The sequence below is a fragment of the Montipora capricornis genome, chromosome 6, assembly GCF_036669925.1.
Source record: "Montipora capricornis isolate CH-2021 chromosome 6, ASM3666992v2, whole genome shotgun sequence".
In the NCBI taxonomy this organism is placed as follows: domain Eukaryota; kingdom Metazoa; phylum Cnidaria; class Anthozoa; order Scleractinia; family Acroporidae; genus Montipora; species Montipora capricornis.
Genome location: NC_090888.1, coordinates 28,397,891 through 28,405,390, shown reverse-complemented (window position 1 = coordinate 28,405,390; position 7,500 = coordinate 28,397,891). Strand labels below are relative to the sequence as shown.

General features: G+C 38.4%; 1 pseudogene; it reads left to right on the top strand.

Annotated features, from left to right (window-relative positions):
* LOC138051914 (P-selectin-like) overlaps positions 1 to 7,500 on the top strand; it is a 103,348-nt pseudogene that overhangs the window by 56,459 nt on the left and 39,389 nt on the right.

The window sequence follows — 7,500 nt, the reverse complement described above, 5'->3', positions numbered from 1 at the left end:
CAGATGTATTGTCGGCGTGTGCTACGTATAAACTGTTGACTTTAAACAGCCGTATCCTGATGTAACAGCTTGGTTACTAATGATGATGTCTGAAATATTGGTTAAAGTTACTAATATTCATTAAGGCGTTTTGCCCACGTATACTGCATCAAATCAAGAATAGCTTTTGGTTTTCAGTTTAACACAGTCTTGGAGGGAAGAGCGTTATTTAGAGAGAACGTTATCGCTGTGAACTGACGATTGTTTTTTTTACACTTAACACTTATATGGCTTACCGCCGCTGTATGCTAACATTCCTTGGTGTTATTTTGCTGTTTGTGCTGTCAGTCACTTCTCAAGGTGAAATTTTTATGTTAAATGTGGTCATGATCATGATTTCCCTTTCTTTGTTTAGCGTTTTCACTTCATGGACCGTATAGTGGCAGCCAGAGGTGCCATAGTATGCTCTAGGGTTCGACCTTATTGAGCTTCGCATCTGTACTTTGCGACGAAGGCTAGCGAGATTATTGTATTATTATTATTATTATTGTTGTTGTTGTTATTATTATCATTATCATTATTATTATTATTATTATTATCATTATTATTATCATCATCATCATCATTATTATTATTATTTCATTACTTCTGGAAGTCTAAGGCTTCTGTAGCAAGACATCACAAGCACTGTACTAACTAAAGAGATAACAAATCAAAGAACTCAAATACTGGTTTTTCATGAGAGGGGAAACCGTCGCAGCGCTCGAGCAACAACCTCGTGTAGCAGAATAGAGATGAAACACTTATTTTAAAAAGAAAAATAAATTTTGCGAGGCGAGCTTTGGTAAAGGCGCCCGCAAACGAAGAAGCAATATTGCGGAAACATTGTTGCGGAACAACATTGTCTCGTACTATTGAACAACATGCACTGTGCCGTTTTCATAGAAACTTGAGATCACAAAAGAAAAAATAGCTAAAGAATTTTTCTGCTTCCTTTCTTTTTGTTTTTAAGACATTTTTAAATGAAAAAATTGAGTAATATATAGATTTAGCCAAGCCTAAGAGCGGAGCTCCCTGGTTATTTGTTCTTACTGCCTGGAGGGTTAGTGAAGATAAAAGGTTTCAAATTTCCCGCGTTTTAATTGATGTTTTCAGTTGCTGCTTTAATAATTAAATCATTTTCTGTGCTTCCTTCTATAAAACAATACATTGCCTAACTAGTGAATTCCGCATCAATCACAAAGCCATGAGTACGATATCAGTTTTTCGAGTGAAATTTATTTTGGAATTAAGAAGTTTGGCAATAAATTTTTCTTGAAATGGATGAGTTTTAAAAGAAAACAAACACACACCCTCAGCGAGCGAATGGAAAAGGAAAAAAGCCATTTCAGAGTCAACTGTCAATAGCCAGCGAATAGGAATCACACCAAAATTAGAAGCCATAAAAAAAAGTTTTTTAGTTCAAGGTCAAAGAAGAGTTTTATTGATGTACTTTATTCCACTTTATCTCTGAAAACGAGATCATTCACATTTTGACGTATTTCATTGAAACACACTAGGTTGGCTTGGAACAAGAATCGGCAAAATACAGCAATGCAACCAAGGAAGGACGAACTTCAAACAAGATCCACTCCAACACTTAAATAACGTTTAGGTGCTTTAAACCTTCTGAAAACACAAGCTAGTGAGATTTCCCCCTAATTTTGCGACAAATCATTGCGATTACGTGTTTATAACATAAGGGCAAAATTTTCTTGTCACTGTCGAAGCACAACGAAAACCAGTCAGGCAAATGGATTAAAAAAGCACTTGGTCGCTGACGTCATGGCTATAAAACCAAGATTCTCGCATCGATGGGTTACCATATTTTCTTAACAATGGTGCTCCGCGTCATCAAATAAACAATGGTATCGTACGGTGTGGCAACCTGTGAAATGATATATGAAATGAATCATAAGCGGAGCTCCGCGCGCGCGAAGCACCATTGTTAAGAAAATATGGTAATCCATCGATGCGAGAAATCTTGGTTTTATAGCCATGACGTCATCGAACGTCCGTCCGTACGTCCAGTCCTCCATGTGTGCCAATGTGACCAGTATCAAGCTAGTTTACAGCATACATCTTTGATATTGGACATCCACGTTTTGATCAATTGACACCAGTCAAAACAAGGTATCCGCTGACCAGTATCACGTGACCATATCGCGGGCTCAAGCTTAGAGCTCATCGAGGTCAGCTTTTTCTTGAAGTTGACCGCTGACTAGGTATTGGTTTTTGATTGGATTGCAAGCTCAACCCAGGTTAACTCACCTAAACATAAACGAGGCTTAATTTTTCGCGCGCTTTCTGCTTTTTTGCTGGTTTCAATCCAGTTTGACATATCATGATATCTGTGGTCCACACTGGTGGCTACGCAATTATTCACGTTAAGCTTCGAAGGGATATAAACTTAAAGTTAAGTGTTTATTTTTAATTTGCCTAGAGCAGCTTTTTTTTCCTGTATTGCAAATTTTGGCATATCTTTAGAAGCTCTGATAAGGTTATATGATATATGATATGCCTGGAGGACCTATGTCTAGAACAGAAACGAAAGGAGAGCGAAAGAGAACGACAACGACAAAACAGAATACCGTACCAGTAATAAATAGCTCATACTTAGTGAAGAAGTTACTCCACAAATTCTTTCTTTGGGCACTAAACCGTTTTGTTATTTTTACGGATGTGTTATTTAAAGTGGATGCGTATTTTTAAAAGGTGGTTTAATCGATAATCGATTTTTTATTGTCAACTGGACTTAAATAACAATTATCTGTACTCTTTTGGACATAAAGAAAAAGTTGATTTGTTTGTTTGTTTTGCTCTAAATTGCGAGCAAACAAGTGCTTTTTTAATCCGTTTGCCCAACTGGTTTTCGTTGTGCCTCGACAGTGACAAGAAAATTTTGTCTTTACGGTTATAAACACGCAATCGCAATGATTTCTCACAAAATTAGAGGAAAATCTCACTAGCGTGTGTTTTCAGAGGTTTGTTTAAAGCACCTAAACGTTATTTAAGTGTTGGAGCGGATCTTGTTCGAAGTTCGTCCTTTCTTGGTTGCATTGCCATATTTTGCCGATTCTTGTTCCGAGCCAACCTGGCTTGCTTCAATGAAATACATCAAAATGTGAATGATCTCGTTTTCAGAGATAAGTGGAATAAAGTACATCAGTAAAACTCTTCTTTGAATTTGAAATGACAAAGTTTTTTTTAATGGCTTCTAATCTTAGCGTGAGTTGACTCTGAAATGACTTTTTTCCTTTTCCATTCGCTCGCTGAGAGTGTGTTTGTTTGTTTTTTTAAACCTCATACGGTTCAAGAAAAATTTATTGCCAAACTGGTGAATTCTAAAGTAAATTTCACTTGAAAAACCGATATCGTACTCGTCGCTTCGTGATACCGCAAAATTTACCGTTGAAATCACTAGTTAGGCAATGAAGTTTCTATAGAGGAAAGCAAAGAAAATGATTTAGTTATTATAGCAGCAACAGAAAGATCAAAACGCGGACAATTCGAAACCTTTTATGTTCAGTAACCCTAAAGGCAGTAAGAATAAATAACCAGGAAGCTCCGCTTTTAGGATTGGCTAAATCTACATATTAAATTGAAATGCGGATATGAAATCAAGTAAAGCCTTGATCCTCGCAGTTATGAACGCAATTTTAACAATTGCGGGCAGAAGCCTGAAAATTTCAGGACTTTAACGGAGTTTCATCGTTGATTCATTCATCACTGGCGGGAACATTATATAATTAGAACCCACAAATGACCAACTCCCAACGTCAGTGGCTTTATAGCTCAGTTGGTTAGAGCGTCGTACCGGTACCAAGAGGTCACGGGTTCAAGGTCATGATGATGCCAATACCGTTGTCTATAAGAGTACACACAAAGCTGAACCATATACCACACCACAATATTCAACGCCGAAGAAAGTGTTTATTTCAGAGAGTGACCAAAATCACGACACAAAGAAAGAGCAAGGGTTGTCGAAAAAGCGAGATCGAAATCCTTTAACATTATCTTTTACTATGTTTCCATAAAATTGTAAGGATAATAGAATATATCGAATGTGCACAACTTTTTTTCTAATATTTAATTATTAATTAACCATTTAATTATTTAATTATTAAATGTGAGTCTCATCGGACTCTTACAGATGTAGAGATAACAACATGTCTGTTTTGCGCAAGGAAAAAAACATTTTCAACAAAATTTCCTCCAAAATAATTTAGGAGTGTGCCCAAGAGGATGGCAGCTTATCAATGGCTCGTGCTACGAAGTTTCATCAACGTCCGCGAATTGGACTGCAGCAAAGTCAGCTTGCGAAGCAATGGGATCAAGTCTTGCCATGCTGAAAACGGATGCCGAGCAACAAGCAGTTTGGCGCGCAGTGGGGAAAAAAGTGTGGATTGGTTTGCACAGGAATCCCAAGAACAGCTCGCAATGGCTTTGGATCGACGGATCACAAGTTACTGACACTAACTGGTATACAGGAGAACCTAACAACGCCGGAGGATATGAGGCGTGTGGAGAGATGTATTCTTCTTCACGTCGAGGGAAATGGAACGATTTGAGGTGCAGTTACTTTCAGCTTTACCTTTGTGAAGCCAACGGTGAGGGGACTATATAGAGATTACTTCATGAAAAATGCGCGAGAAAGATTTTTATTCACGAGTTGAGTAGTATCAGAAAACGAACGAGTGAGCGCAGCGAACGAGTGAGTTTTCTGATTCGAAACAACGAGTGAATAAAAATCTTACAAAGCATTTTCCATGCTGTAATGTGTTTATTTCATAGGTACTGAGGTTACTGATTTCGTGGTAGTGTTTGATAGACAAATTTATTTTGCACAAATGGAGTGGGGCGATGGAAGCAATAAACAATGGTTTAAAATCGCCCAACCGACAATTTATTTAATAAAACACTTCTGTGTATTTTTTTAGTTAATCGCTTGTCAAAGCTACCGGCGCTTTGGGTTTCTTTCCCTTTCGTTGCTTCTTTAGTTGTTTTTGTTTGGACTAAAGAACTTCTCTAGTTTTCTCAAATACCAGGTCGATTTTTATGCTTGCGGAATAGCCCTTTTTCTTCAGTTGTCGTTCCAAGCTAGCCACTAAACTTCGAAGGAAAGGAGGCTCGTATTCATTGCCGTCTTTAGTGCGGACGGAGATGATAAATTGATTGATGTATTCGGTATTCATTCAGCTCAACCTATGGAATAACTTCCATTTTCCTGTCTTCGACCTTCGTTTTCAAAAGTCGTTTAAGAAATCGTACATCTCGTTCAGATTTTTGAGCTCTTTTGTTCTAAAATAAATTCCTCAACTGTGCAAACAGAAGCAAACCATCCCTCGGCCATTTTTCAAAGCGCGCGGATTTTGTGCAACGGCTGTCGGATGACGTTCCATTCGATACGTTTATTCATTACTAGTGAAATTCGTCGTTCGCATTGCTGATTGGACGAACGATATTTCTTCACAGTGAAATTTTGTCGTTCGTGTTCCTGATTGGTTACATTTAGAATCAGTACGAATTTTATTCATTTTGATTTTCGTGGATAAATCTCAGTACCTATAATGAAATAAATTCCATTATACGACTGTTTCCTTTTCAAACTTTCATTTCAAGAACAAATGTGGTTATCTTCGCTGTTTTAGACCGATTTACTGTAACGTTTCACAAAATTGACCGTCCTCCTTTCTAATAAGGCCTTTTAGGAGCGTTTAATTTCTTAAATCGCCACTCTCTTTCCACCCAAAACAATAAAAGATAAGGCACATGTAAAGACTAAACAGACAAGAAGTATTCTTTTGGAGAACTGGGTCATTAACACCTGACATCGGGTTCTTCGCTTCGTATAGTATTAACTCTTGGAACTTACCATTCAGATGTCGTTCATCGCACTGGCGTTTGGCTACATTTAACAACTTCCCCTCCCTGTTAAGCACCACCGCTCCCAGAGTGTGCTAGTTGCCTTGGCGCTGAATAGAGAATTTACAGTAGTTCATAAAAAGTAATTAAGAGTTGAAGCAACAAATATCAAGAAGGAGGCCTTACCTCAAGTGTAACTCACGTGACCTACCTTATATCGATTTACTAAAGAAAAAAAATATTTTGAAACAGATTTCAACTCCCAAAATAATATTGACCGACGTTTGTTTATCTGCAGTCTCATACGCTTACTTGGATGCTAAGCCTGTCCCGATTGCGCTTGTGAAATCATAAAGAAGGGCTGGAAATTAACGAAGTACTTACTTGCCAAAGATCGTTGTCTCCACAGCAACAATGCAATGCTTGAGCAGTATTACAAGTAGAATGGCATAGCTGAAGGTAAACTCGTGGTCTGATTGGCTATCGAAGAGAGGGTATTTAGCGTGGAATTGCACTTGTGCATGAAAGGATATCGCTGACGTGAGTCAGAAATTAGAAATTTTATGTTTTCAAAAACACTGTCTCCTTTTACGAAGCCAAAACTTGACCGAAGAGAGGAAAAATTAGATTTTCCATGTTTTAATTTAACTTATGACTTCCTCGAAAGATTTTCTAAGGAAGCGTTTACGCTTACGAGCGCGAGAATCGGAGAAATCGGCAGCAATCTATCGCGAAAGTAAAAATGCTCGAAGGAAGAGGAAAAAGCACAAGTTCTTCAGTGGCCGAGGAAGAGCAGGTTTCAGTTGTAGAGTAAACAGAAGATAAGCTAGAAGCCAGTAAATATTCCCATTAATTTTCAGTCGAATGTTAATTCCACTGAACGGTCTGTGTGTTGAAAAAAGTTTTGCTTGTTTTGCTTCCCAAAAACGCACGTTAGCAATGGACGTTGTATTTAAAACTGAAGTCCAATTCAACTAACTTTTAAGGCCTGGCTAAACTAGGAAACATTGTTGCTTGTGATGTTTTCCTGGTGGCTAAACTAGCGGGAAACAAACAGAATGTTTTGCTGCCCCAGTGGCAAAACGAGGAAACATAGTTGCGAAAGCAAATGAGCTACGCATGCGTGCAATGATAAACTGACTTCCGAAGAAGTCTGGGGAAGGATGTTTACGTTTTCTCGTCCCCAGGGCTATGCACAATGCATGTAAATGTAACATGGCGCTCGACCTTTTAAGAAGGGGCCGACGTCAAAAAGGCTAAAAAATAGCTGCTCTGTGCATGATAATAGCTTGTTTGGACGACGAAGTTGAGGGAGCCCGAAAAAAAGGCCCAGAGAGAGATTGGCTGAGGAGAAGAGCGCAGAGAAGGTCTTATGCTGGTATTATCACAGATCTAAAATTGGTGGCTGAAACACTATTCTTGAATGAGCGAGCGGCACTGGAAACTAATCAACATTGTTTTCATCGTGGCTAAACTGGGAAACATATGTTGCGGACGCAAAATTTAAGCTATGCGATTCAAGAAAAATTCACTACCTGACGAGTGAAATTGCTTCGCGATTCATGCGATATCGGTTTTTCGTGTGAAATTTAACGTGGAATTCACTCGTCAGGCAAT